Raw genomic sequence first — 13869 nt, 5'->3', positions numbered from 1 at the left:
AAATTATATAAACTGCTGTAGAAGTATTGCTTCATCTCTAACCACAAGCTGATTGGCCTTTTGATTATGACCTTACTAGAACTACAGAAAAATCCAGTTGGTTGCTTAATCAATCATGTGTAGTATTCCTATAGTTCTCCTCCATAATTCAACAAAATACACTTTTCATTGGCATAAAAGACAAATATCAGAATTCCATGAACAGACAGCACACTCTGTTTCCTGACATTGCACCATAATCACAAAATTATTTGTACATGGTCAGCCAGAATCCTGAGGGCAGTTTAGAGCAGGTTTGTCAAAGTGCTACATGACACAATGTCAATATTTAACAGCAACATCTGACACTAGCATGACTCAAATGTCAAGCCAGGAGGAAGAGTTGTTAACATTCAGCAAGGCAGTGACATTTCTCTATAAAATAATTGGCAACACATAAGAAGATGTTCACAAAATCCAATGTGATTACAGAAGAACGGGTAAACAAAGCTGACAATTGGCTGGGTCCCACTAATTACTGGCTACATACACCTGTCATGTTGTTCTTGAATATATGTAACATTTGAAATAAAATAAAAAATAACTTTGAAGAAGACCAAATAAACAACTATAACACTAACAAAACAAAACCACACAGGCACTCTTTCGACACCTGCTTTAATATTGCACCTTTTGTTTTATTTAGGGTGTAAAATGTATATTCACTAGAAAAATGACTTATGTCATAACACTAAACATCTCATTTATTTGTTTATTTTCTGTGTTCAAATTGTGGAATTAATCAGAGAAAAGTCTCAAAACCCTTACCATATTAGCCATTTAACAAAGTAAGCGTGCTGAAGTATTTTCATTGGTGCAGACACAGTAAAGTTATTCAGGAGGACAAATTGCTCCAAAGTCAGTAACTGGATGCAACAGGCTTACACCTTTTTCTAGCATGTTTAGTAAACCAAACCACACAACATCCATAACAAGTGAGATGGAATGTATTTGGATTTTATTCTGTCTATACAACTGTAATGAATTGACTGTATTTGTACAGTATGTATATAAATTGGATTATACCTTAAGAAAACTTGTTGAACTTGTGCCATATCAATAAACTGAAATGAATTACTTAGTCATTTCTGCAACAATTTGGGCATCACTTAACTAAAGCATCAGCACATATGTGCAGTACAGATGGTCCTCCTAAACTCCCTGTCCAACGGAATATTTCAAAAACCAGTAATAACCTTGCTTAACTACTGATCCTCTTATGTACAGCAAAGTGTCAGATACGCAAAAAAGGCAAAACTTGAACCTTATTTACTCGCAAAATTTCTGATGGATTATTATCCTGTTGAATACTGCAAATACTATTTAGTTTTGATGGAAAAATGGTTTAGTTTTTTTATGTCACCTGCCTTGCTGTGATATGTCAATCTTAAAAGATCAGAGTCTTTTTAACCAGGGTTTTTTTCTATGAAGCTCTGTAGTAGCAATGACATGAACTCTGTCGTACACTCTACCATCAGCTTTAGCTTTTTCCTTCCCATATTTCCAAGACAGATGTCAAACACAGAGAATGGTTTTGGTCAGAGAGGAGAAATCTGTCTACCCTACCTTAGTTTACTTCCACAAAGCTCACATATTTCCTGTATTGATGGTATTTTCACTCCATTCTTTTTCTGTGATGCTAGTAAGTAGCTACACATCTATTCCAGGATGAATTTTTTATACCGACGTAGAAAGTAACAAGCAAAAAGGTAGTATTGTTGGATACTATATCATCATGAATATAGCATCCAACAGTTCTTCCTGTTTCAGAGGAGAACTCAAATGGCTGCCTCATGCGATAAACCGATATGGTTTGGAAAAACAATGTATCGGTTGCCTGATTTGTCATGTTTCATACTTTAGATTTAAAATGATAATAGTTGACATTCAAATTCACAAATGCAGAGGGTAAAATAGTAGTGGACCAGGTCAAATCTGATTTCTAGGTTTTTGTTCCAACAGTTTTACTTTGGATTTCTAAATATTGGCTTTTTAACTTTCGTCCAACCATGAATAGAATATCTTTTATCAACACTTCACATTTACCATCACTTAATTGAAAATGTGATAAATCATTGGATAAAATTAACCCTGTACCCCAGACCTAGTCCCAGAGCTACAGAAGCCCCTTGGCTGCCATAAAGCCCTGATGTGAATCAGTGAGTAAACAAATGAGTCGTAAAGATAGCAGATGGGAGCTGCGATCACTAATCTCATCGCCCTACATAGAGTGGCAGAAGCATAGATAATCAAGGGAGCAGGAATGAAGAGAGAGCGTGTTATGTTTTATGCCGTGCACACTGGCAAGTTGACACACTTTTATTTTACACATCAAAGCTTCACATTGTGCCACCTCCATCAGTGTCATCACTGAGCCATCAAATGGAGATGACTGCAAAACCTCCTGAGTGGATTCCTCAGGCAGAATGTTGACATTTCTTACAGTTCTTGCAAAAATCTGAGTTGGAAGAAAAATGCAAATAAATAACGCATCACATGCCTCTCACATTCCTTTTTTTTCCTTTTCACTCAGTCTATGAACTGGTTTGTTTTTAGTTATCTCATTTGAAAGTGCGCACAGCCGTCAATGGAAAATTCAAAACACAATGACTGCGGCCTATCGTTCCTTTCACTGTAAATAACAGTTTTACCTGAACACACAAACAATTTGCTCTGTGCCAATGAGCACCACCCACATATTATAGATCATTAAACCACTTTCATCTCCTCCCTTTGAGATGCATGCTGTTTTTCCTTTGAAAGTACCCAGCATTGTGCTGCACCAATGGGCCATGCATGGATTAAACAAAAAACAGGGTGGGGAAGATGAGAAGAGGCTTTTCTGTATGTGTGTTAAAGAGGAAAAAGAAAACTGCTCAGAGAATGCCGTCAGTGAAGGAAAGGAAGTGATCCATCACAGCGTCTGCCCACATAGCCATGTTTAATTTATTTCCCTGCAACTCGAGGATTCCCAACTTTCCCTTAATGCACATCTAACACTTAAAGACACACAAGTCTAAATGTATGTCCAAGTGTGCATAAGAAAACCAAGAAAAATAAATAAATAAAAAAATGTTATGTGGAACCAATCATTTACTGACTCACACAGACACTCCTGGTGGCTCATGCTCACATTTTCCCCCGATCAGATCCTACATCTATCAGTGAGGGGTGAGAGATGATTTTGAGCGGCTCAGTGTTTTGATCATTAGTTTGGTCTCATGGAGTGCAGTAGCAGTGAAAAATGAGACCACTATCTCATGGCCACCTGTTCTTTCAATAAGAAGAAGAACAATTCCCAATCATCTGATAGATTGGACTTGATGTATGGAGGGCAAAACATGTTGGTGTGTTTCTCCAGTTGAGTGTTTATTTGTGCCTGCCTGCCTCTGAGTTCCATTCAGCCAATATAGAATATAATAACCACTACAGAGCTTGGTGGAGAATACTAGATGTTCACAGGGCACAATGAATGTACTCTACCTGTCAGGTCACAAGAGAAAAATGTTATTTTACTTTTTTCTCAGATACGTATAATGTTAACATTTCTCAGTCAAAAGGGCTTAGTGATTCCCATGTCTTATAACTCACAGTATTATCAAAGGCAGTTTTTCTTTGCATCAAATCAGAATCTTTCCCCATCCTTATGTCCAGGAAAAGTCAAGAGGAGATGTCAGGGATGGAGGCTTACAGAGCTTACTGAGCTTTTTTAACTTTCAAAATAGAGTTATTCCACATCCTGCAGCATTTTGGAAGAGCAGATGGACATCACTTACGTGGTTCTTCACTACACTGAAGTGTTGCTATGAATTTGTGTCCATTTTGCCACCTACTTACGCCTGCTAAAGCGACATTATCAGCTTTGTTCTTGAGATGCCACCAACGCCACAGCTCAGCATAAAAAGACTTATGTGAACTATTCTCACTACAACATATGCGCTCTCTTAATGCTTGTTTAATTGTTATATGACGATTTTAAAAGGACAAATTTTTAAGAATCAAAAAGATTTTTCCTAAAAACTAAATTATCAGATGGATTTATCTCAAATAAAGGCAAAGCAAAGAAGTGATCCACATTTCTTGTTTGTTTTATAGCTTCTATCTCAGATTTTTATCTGCAGTATGTTTTCCTGTATATTAAGTTTTTTTGCCCCTTTAAGGCAAATAAAATGGTGCCTCAGTTCTCAGTTAAATAAGTATCTTAACAAATCTAAAGAGCAGTGGACGTATGCAGACAACGTTAGCACAGTTGTCAAGAAGGTCTCTCTCTTTGTGAACTTTCTCACAATGTATGCATGGATTTTTATTGGCTGTTGTTTTCCCCAAAGATAAAGACCCCTGAAACATTTTGTTCCCTTACTGATGAACTGGCAAACCATCTCACCTCTCTCCAAGGTCAGCTGGGATCTGCTTTTTTTTTTTTTTAAAGATGACAAATAGAGGCAGTGCTTTTGTTGAGACAGCAGAAGTAAGCCAAGGTAAATTCTGTTAAACTGAAACTTTATGGTGTAAGCAGGTTGTTAAATGCCCTTATTTTTGCTGTTTAGAAAATACTTTCAATTTATAAGAGTCTTACAATGCTTTAAATGGTTTAAGATAAGCTGCTGATGTCTAAAGATTTGGTGCTTGCATTGTTATTTCATTTTAGCCTTCTAAGGGTTAAAATAGGATACTGTTTCTCTCCCAACTTTCATCTTGCACAAAACAGAATAGACTATGTGCATATCAATGACCCGTTACCAGGAGATAATCACATTTTCCATAGGCCATAGTTATTATTTCTGATCTGTTGCTTATCCAGTCTTTTAAACTTTTTGGGGGCCTAGTTTTGGTTTTGTATGTGAATTCACAAGAGGGGGTCCTTGTAAGAAACTGCATGTCTGCTTTTGACATTTTGTCCTTGCTCTGAATAAAATCGATTAATGGGAAAACATCAAAGTTATTGTCTGAGCAAGTGAACCATAACAAAAAGTCTCTGATCCATGCCTTGGATTTGTGAGAGCAAGCAATTTGCTGAAATAAAATGTTGCCTGACTATATTTCTACAAACAATATATCCACCTAATATCAATACTTTTCATGTTGCCATTTCATGTTCCCAGAAGTGAATGACTTATCGGCCATCTAGTAACTAAATATTGAAAGGAGATGAAGGAACCTTCATTCAAGGAAGCAATCTTTTTTAGAAGGTTTCAGGCCTGACTGAGTGTCCTCTGAGTCCTCTATCAAACATTTGTTTTAGCAGTAAAATAACATGTGGATTAGCGAGCTGTTTCAATCAGCAGAAGACCAAAGTGCTTCTTTTCCTCTCATTATTTTGACAAGGATTATGGAGATATCCTGGCCAGACACAGGATACCTGCAAATGTAACATAAGGTGAAAGATAAAGATTTTTTAAGCATTAGTAAAAATTAACATTGACTTATTCATGACAAAGTGCTACAACATTAGAGCTAAATTGATTTGTTTTTGTGTTTTGTTACCAGATCCTTTACACTATTGTGCACTTCTTAATATTTAACACCACTTTATATGATAAGAGCAGGTAACTTAGTCAAATTACATCCCGGTGCTGCAGAAACAATGCCAGTGGCTCGATTTCAGCTTTTCTCTGACTGAGAAAATCTCTTAGCCTTTTTAAAGAAGCAGTGGAGCTGTTACTGGCATGTGGAGCAGCCAAGACTCTGGTGGAAGAGGTTGTTGTACTGGCATGTGTAATCTGTAATATACCATGACTTTACCAGGCAATGCGATTCACGGAAAACATGTTCATTTTATGCATTACTAAGCCCAGTCATTTTGTTCAGATTTGTTTCTAGTTTTCAAATAATAAACATGTCTTGGTTTGGGTGCAGACAGAAGCATACTTTTGAATATTATGCTGCATTAATATTTGTATTTCCTGATAATTATACACAGTGGAACTTCTTGTATATACACAGTTAAACTCTGTACTTAAAACTGCAGTAACTTTTTAAAAAAAAGTTTTCTTACATATTTGTTAAAAATGGCACTATGTTGTGACTCGTGGCAGTGTAGCAGGTGACAAATAAAAATCCTTCCTGTCATCCTACTGCAATCTACAGAAATGCACCGCTCCGAGAAAGAAATAATCAATCAGAATCAGGAAGAAGGATGGTGTGCACACACAATTTTGCTTATGTATGTGCTGCTCAAAATTGTTGGTTTTCTGCAGCTGCTAATGGCAGACAACACCTTTATCTGCCTTCACCAGTGGCCATGGATATTAGCCTGCACATCCATGGTAGGTTCTGCTGTGGGGAAGGAGCTGCAGTGTGGCAGAGAGCAAAGGGGAGGGTGTCACCAGTGCATACACGAGCGTGATGGAAATTGCCCCTCGAGGACAAATAAAGTCATTTGAATTTGGATAAAGCCCTCCTCCTTGTTTTGTTTGTTGTTTCTGACCAAGCGGTATATTTCTGCAGATGGCAGTTGGACCTCAAGCTGGAGACAGAGGAGCTAGATATTTTCACAGATTATCTAAATGAGGTTATACTGTCACTGCATAGTGAAAGTTTGAATAAATATGTAAAAACATGAATTTCCTATAAATGTCACATACTGCATCTTTAAAAAACATTAATAGAAATTCAGTTTTCTTTCTTGAATGAAAATGATATAATTTGTCAAGTAAAACATTTCACATTGACACAAGTCAATGTGCCATACAGTGAATGTACAGGACACACATTTAATAGAAATGACAGGAACATCAATCGGAGGGTAAGTTGAGAATCGTGTCAGCACTATTAACTTATTCAATCCTTTTCCAAGCAGGATATGAATAATTGCTTGTTTTATTTCAGGGTGATGAGTCACAGATTGCCTCTCTATTGTTATACAACCTCAGGCGGAACGTGAGGTGGCAAGCAGGGAGAGCTGTGATTCTGTGGATAAGAGAGCCAAGTCTGGCGCATCCACATTGATTTCTCCCTCCCTCTCATGCTTGTGTAAGCTCTGCCACAGAAGACGGTGCAGGAAGGTGGTGGTGGAAGGGGGAGGGACATCCTATGGGTTCTCACTCCGTGTTTGACTCCCACAGCTTCCTGAAAGCCATGATCAGGATGCCTACATGAGGAAGCTAATCCTACACATTTTTGCAAGTCCAAACACTCAGTAGAGGTGAGCCTCTCCATTTAGGGAAAAATATATATATATATATATTCCAGACGTAAACACCAGGGGGCAGTAGTATTCTTTACGATCCTCCCTTGAACCTGAATCCAGCAGAGTATGTGTGTAAAAACGAAAAAGAGATTCTCAACTGCATCTTCTCTGAAATCCTCACTCCTAAAAATCCTTTTTAAAAGGCTGGATGAAAATTCATTGTGCTTTCAAACTGACCTATTTTGGAAGATTGGTTAGCTTCTCAGAAAATTTCATTTTTTTCCCCCTCACCCATATAGTATGTTTGAATTATGAGGATTTTTAAAAGGTGGCCAAAATAGGGGGAAAATATTTGGGGCAGATTAAATACAGACAACCAATTGCAATGATTTTCACAATCTCTGTACTAAAAATAGAGCTGCCATTTCTAATAAGTCTCTTTATTTTCTCCAAATAACCTAAAGAACATATGGCAGACACGCATGCTCATCCATCCATTCATGTGTGCGCCAACATGGATATAAAACACTTTTTCCTCCTTCTTTTATTCAACTTCATAGACTTTTTAGGACATTTAAAGACACAACCATCCTGGGGTTAGAGCTGCAGACATGCCCTTTAGTAAACACAGTAATCCCCTCCTCCATGTTTTTAGGATTAATATCATCTTTATTCATAAGCATAGCAGGAAGACTACTTGCAAAGGGACACTTAAACTACACACACACACACTTAAACTGAAAGAAATGTGCATGAACCATTAGGTGTCATGTGGTCCGGCTCAGACACACGTGTCCTTGTCTTCTTTCCATGATGACATGATATGTGGGTGGCAGATTGCTTTGGTCTGACAAGAGAGAAAAACAATCAGATCAAAGATGGGGAGGAAGTTGTTGGGAGAGAATGAGCTGGGGTGGTAGAAGGCAGGAGTGGGCTGGGGTGAGGGTGAGAGCAAGTTCTCTTGCCTTTTGATTTGATGGATTTAGTCTTCATTCAAAGAGACAGACTCAAACGCACAGGAAAGACAGTTATCTCCCCTTAAGCAGTCTCTTCTAGGGTGCTGGTTATTCCTCGACAAACCTACCTTTGTAGGTTTGTTCATTTCTACCCCAACTTTTCCAGGTATATAATTGTGCCATCTACCGCATGATGCTTTGTCCTGACCATGTGTATTATAATACCTGGCAGCTGATGATTCAAAGTAATTATCTTTTCTACTCATAATCCACTGTAACAAACTGTGATGATGAAATGTGATGGGAGATTAATATCTACAAGCAGGAAGTCACTTAGTTATTAAAATCTGACATATTATATAGGAGACAACTGGTCTAAACATGGATCAGAACCAAAATGCTTTGGAATAGAGTGTAACACAAAACTTTCAGATAATATATATTAAAATATGCACTAAATTTAAGAAATGTTAAGTCAGCTTACCATAGCTGTGTACGGCATACAAAAGTCTTGTTTATGCTTACACAATAGAAGTAGTTATGAGAAGTAGGGATGAAAAGGCATTGTGTTGATACAAAATGGGGGTAGCAACTGGAAAATGGACGAATTGACTCGGAACAGGAGTGAAACGCACACATTCATGTGGTTGTAAAAACATTTCCAACTCTGCCCTCTTTTCTCCCTCTCTCGCATGGACCTCCAGTGATCATCTCTCCTCACTTACCTAACACTCTGCTATCTACCCTTTCGTTGTCTTTCAGGGATGACTCCTGCTAAGCGGGGCCGGGGCTCAGGGGCTGCATTAGTGAGGCCCACAGTCTGCAGTACCCATTACAGAGCTGGAGGAAAGGTTTCAGGTCCGATTGCCTGTGTGATAAAACATAAAAGCTGTTAGGAGAGGAAAAGGAGGAGAAAGGGGAGTATCATTTTAACAACCTTTGCAGTGCCATACGTTTGGCAAGATGGGAGCATGATTGTGCTCCTCTGAATTCCCTGTTTGCTCAAGTCCAGTGCTGATAAGACTAAGGCAAAGTCTTCAGGGCTTGTGTTTTTGCGTGGTGCCTCAGTTGGTGGCATTTTGGTCTTTTAATGTGTGCCAGAATTATATGTTTGTTAGCTTGTGTATTCACTAGTGGTTCCAGGTGGGGATTACCTGAGCACTCATTATCACTCTTGGCGAAGATCGTCATTGCAGACTTGCCTGCTCCACACTGCTCCCTCAAGTCTCTGGCAAAATACTGCTAATACTCACATTTCACTGATATACTGTAGGCTCCAGTGAGCAGCAAAGGGTACACACTGCATATAAAATGAACCTGTCTGGGAGGAATGTTTTACTTCCATCAGGGAAGAAAAAGCACGATAATTTCGAAATATTAGTGTTAAGTTCACCAAACTCTTCCGCTGAAAGCTCTTCTAAGCTGGCAGATGTATGACTCTGTCGTTCTTGTCGACTGTGTCTCATCTGAGTGAAAGCTGCTTACAAGCTGCTCCGGCAGTTTACAAATCTGTCCCCAGAAAACAATTTCACTTTCACAGATCTGCCTCACACCCATTGTTTTCTGTCTTCCTTGTCTCAAGTAGGCATTATAGCCATCTCACTCCTTCTTTGATCTCAAACTCTGTCACATTTATTGCTACCTGATTGGAGTTCTGTAGTAGCTTTACTGCTTTGTGTATTTTAATAATCGTGATAACAATTCAACTGTATTATTGCTGTTTTATCCCATGTAAGACAAAAGTTCAAAGGAAAATGTTCCATCTGTGCCTCAAAGGTTTAGACAGTTTGCGTGTGTTTTTAACCGCACAAAAGAATGAGGCCAAAGTTAACTGACTTTATGATATTAGATATGACCACTGTGGAGATTGTGATTTTTTTCCACTTTTATAGAGTCTTGTGTTTAGATAAATGTCTGTGTTATTTCAAAACTGAAACAAACATCATGGTTACATTAAAATAACTTTAAGTCTAAGGGTTTTGAAGGGCTCTGAACCTATCTGTACATACTGTGGGATTGTTTTGCAGGCTCTGAAAGCCACTTTCTAATGAGATTTTTCAACATTGATAAGGATTTAGACTATTTCTCTGCATTCTTATGAGTAACGGGATGTTTTTTTATTTGGAAGAAAAACTTTGGCATACCATATTCTTCCTAGGCCAGGCATAAAGAGAAAGCAGGAGATTAATGTCACATTTGGACACACACGTACACAACAGTTGGCAGAAATTAGTTTAACTCCTTCCATGTAGCCATCAGCCTATTGGCAGACTCCATGATTAGTTTCCTTCTTATCTTTCCATCAGTGTTGGAGAAATATCTATATGTTGTAAAATGCACATTTTTAACAAGGGTGTATACCCTTTTCGGAGACACTGAACTCTTCAAGGGATAATTGTTTGGAGATGATTCTGCTCCTCTTAATGTCTTTGGTTTTCAAATGGTAATCCGCTGGGTTTGGTTACACAGCAGCAACAGTTTCTTATGCTTTTTTGACAGTGATATATAGGGAAGATCATTGATAGAATAAACTTAAACATTTTATATTTCTCCTTGACAAAGAAGCTGTGCAGGGAATCTCTCCCGATGGCCTTGGAGCTTCATTCGCAAGATGCAATGAGGTGTGGCTGAGGTGAACACGACTATCGCTAAAAGCAAACACAATGCACTCACAAACCATCAAGGCGCATCTGCCTTTGTCTGCGGATCTGCCTCGCCGTCTTTTTCCACTCACAACCCCAAAATATTCTCCGTCACGCAGGCTCACATATAAACTCCTGTCATTCTCAATCCTATCATCCCAATTCACGCTCCCTTTCAGCTGTTTAATCACTGCAGAGGATTGTGGGACACAGTGCTTGATAGACAATAATAACAAAACAAAAGATATTAGTTGGGCAGCCGTCGACACAGATTCCAGTCTCAGCAGCACAAAGCACTTCTGACCTTGAGCTGTGTTAGAGGAAGATATAGAAAGCTGTTTGTTGGACTTCCTCAGCAATAGACCCCTCTCTCACTTTTCCCCCATACACACAAGCACACGCATGCACACACACGTCCCCTCACCTATGCTCCCTCTTAACCCCAGTCTCACATAAAACTGATGCAGTGTTTCCACTAATCCCTGCAGCTTTTATAGTTCTGTCCCACTTCCTACCCCATCCTCCCCCTCTTTCACACACAATCATACAAGACTAATCTCTTTTATTCCAACACCTAGCGGAAATGAGTGTTGCCGACATTACTGCAAGCCACGTGCAACACAGTTTCATATACTGTATGTAAGTCTGAAAGTATATATGCATATCTCTACTCTAATTCATTATGTATGCTGTTTCTCCTTTTCCTATTGATATTGAATCGACTTTCTACTTTTCCTGTAGAAGCAGGAATTTAGATTTCCGAATGTAATGTAATGTACTAATTACTTAATTGATATGTAGTCAAAAAAAAACAGCTCACGGTGCAAAGCAGCAGGGAAAACAAAACCTCATCCTAATTTAAAAATGTTTGAAAAATTACTTGCTGAATTAGAAATGAATAATCTTTTCCACAGGTGATTCTTAATATTGTGTTAACCAGCTATCACAGTAATTGATTGAATGGAGTGATGGACTACCAAGATGGCCACTTAAAAATAGTTTCACAAGAATTTTGGTTTCACACCAATAAAAGAAAATAAGCTCATGTTGCTGGAGTAAAGTGACTTTTTTTCAGTCATCAACTTCACAAAACTTTTACATCAGGGTCAGCGGCCTCTTAGCACTCAAGCAATTAAGCATCACAAAACCAAGCACAATAAAATGTGGCCCAGTGTTTTGCAGGTCAGATAAACTGCTTATTTTCATCTGGGGTGCAGTCTCTGGATACACAAACACCAGACTGTAATTTACCTAAGATCCAAGGTTTCTTTGAAGATGTAGTCCTTTGCACGGCTGGCGAGTTCCAGACGTTCATGTGTGCATCCTTACCAATGCAGCCTTTGAAGCTGTGGGCAAAGAGGAAGAAAACTGCCAGGGATATGCCTCTGTGATATCACAGGCATTCCAGCTGTGACTCCACCTTCCTGGGAGTTGTGCATGAAATCTGGGATTCAGAGTTTTTCCCAGTCACCTTTGTTCTCTGTGTGTAGTCCAGGCCTTTGTTTCTCTCCCATGTTTGGGCCTAACATATGGTTCTATTGTGCTTTGTTCAGAAATTACTTGACAAAACAGGACCTTGTTCTGACTATGTTTGTTTGTGCTGACTCTTGTACTAACTTCGTCTGGATTTCAAGCCTTTTGAATCTCCCCAAAGCTCTTGAATATGCTTTGCCTCACAATCCTTTGCTTGTTGCTTGTGCTCCTTTTGGTGCCACACTTTTTGATTTTGCTTAACTTTTAATTAATATGCGTGGATACAACTCTAATACAGCAATGACCTTTTGTGGCTTACCCTCCTCACTGAGGGTGTCAGTGAGTGGCTGTGGGACAACCTTTATGTCAACAGTCCTCACCTCAATTGTGCAGACCATACAGAGTCAAAAAATTTACTTTCTGTGTCTAAGAATTCATTTAAATTTCATCTAATGTTTTAATTTTGTGAGAATATAAATTTGGGATTTTCATCAGCTGCGGCCCAAAATCATTCCAATCACCAAAGAAAATAATTGCTTAATTTCTATATCTTTGTGTATATAGGACTGAAAATTATGTGAGTTTCCCTTTTACAACTTTTTGAGATAATTTAATTTATTCAGATGCACCTGTAAAGCTTTCTTTAAAGAAGGAACCACTGTATCTCATAGGATTAAGACATAATAGGTGGAAATAAACCTCATTCAGTTTGGTGATAATAATCACTTTTGGATGTGCATTAAAATAAAAACAATCTTTTGTGTATTCTCCAGCTGTTGTGAAATAATCCCTTTTTATTGAAGACTACAAGCCACCTTCACATTTCTTGTTTCATCTTTCCTATGATGCCTAATAAAAGATTAAGAAGATTATATCAATATAATTTAATTGAGTAATGTATAACTTTGTTGTGTGCTATGATATTTGTTTATACTTCAAAACAAATTAATTCTATATGAAGAAAGGTTCTTTCATGATGTAAAAGATGTATTTTGAGTTTTGTACGTTCAGTTTATTCTTCAGTTAGATTAGCATCTAATGTCACTCTTGTGTTTGTGTTTGTTCAGCCTGGTTATAATTTCTTTTATCCTTGTGTTTTCCCAGTTCAGTCAACCTGACTCAGAGCTGGTTCCCTCTCAGTTGTTCCACCTGACCTTCATTTCTGTACACATACCCAGCATTAATGCCTCCTGCGTTTTTCAGATCCTCCTGAAAAAAGCAGGAGGCCAGTGCTCAGTATTTGGTTCTGCATTGTTGTTCCGTTGTTCAGTCCTCTTGCTTTCTTGTTTGGGATTAAGTGTTCCCATGAAGTATGATTCTGCAAGTGACTAAATTTTACTAAAAACACTTTCCACATCGCCCACCTGCCTACTGCCTGCTCGTCATTCCTCACCACACCGCCAGCAATATATGAAAGGATCAAAGTAACTGACATCAGCCATAAATCATACTTCTGGAATTGAAAGTATGCCTAAGTATAAGATAGATTTGTGTATAATTTTCAAAGTATATGTTTTTTAATGTTTTATTAATTTTTGTTGAATAATAATTAAATAAAAAGGAAAAACTATTTGATGCATATGGCGGGAGCATGTAGATCAGTATGAAACTCTTACACTCAATTTTCACT

Source organism: Xiphophorus hellerii, chromosome 12 (assembly GCF_003331165.1).
Source record: "Xiphophorus hellerii strain 12219 chromosome 12, Xiphophorus_hellerii-4.1, whole genome shotgun sequence".
NCBI classification, from domain to species: domain Eukaryota; kingdom Metazoa; phylum Chordata; class Actinopteri; order Cyprinodontiformes; family Poeciliidae; genus Xiphophorus; species Xiphophorus hellerii.
The sequence above is the reverse complement of the archived record's forward strand: the minus strand, read 5'-3'. Positions refer to the sequence as shown.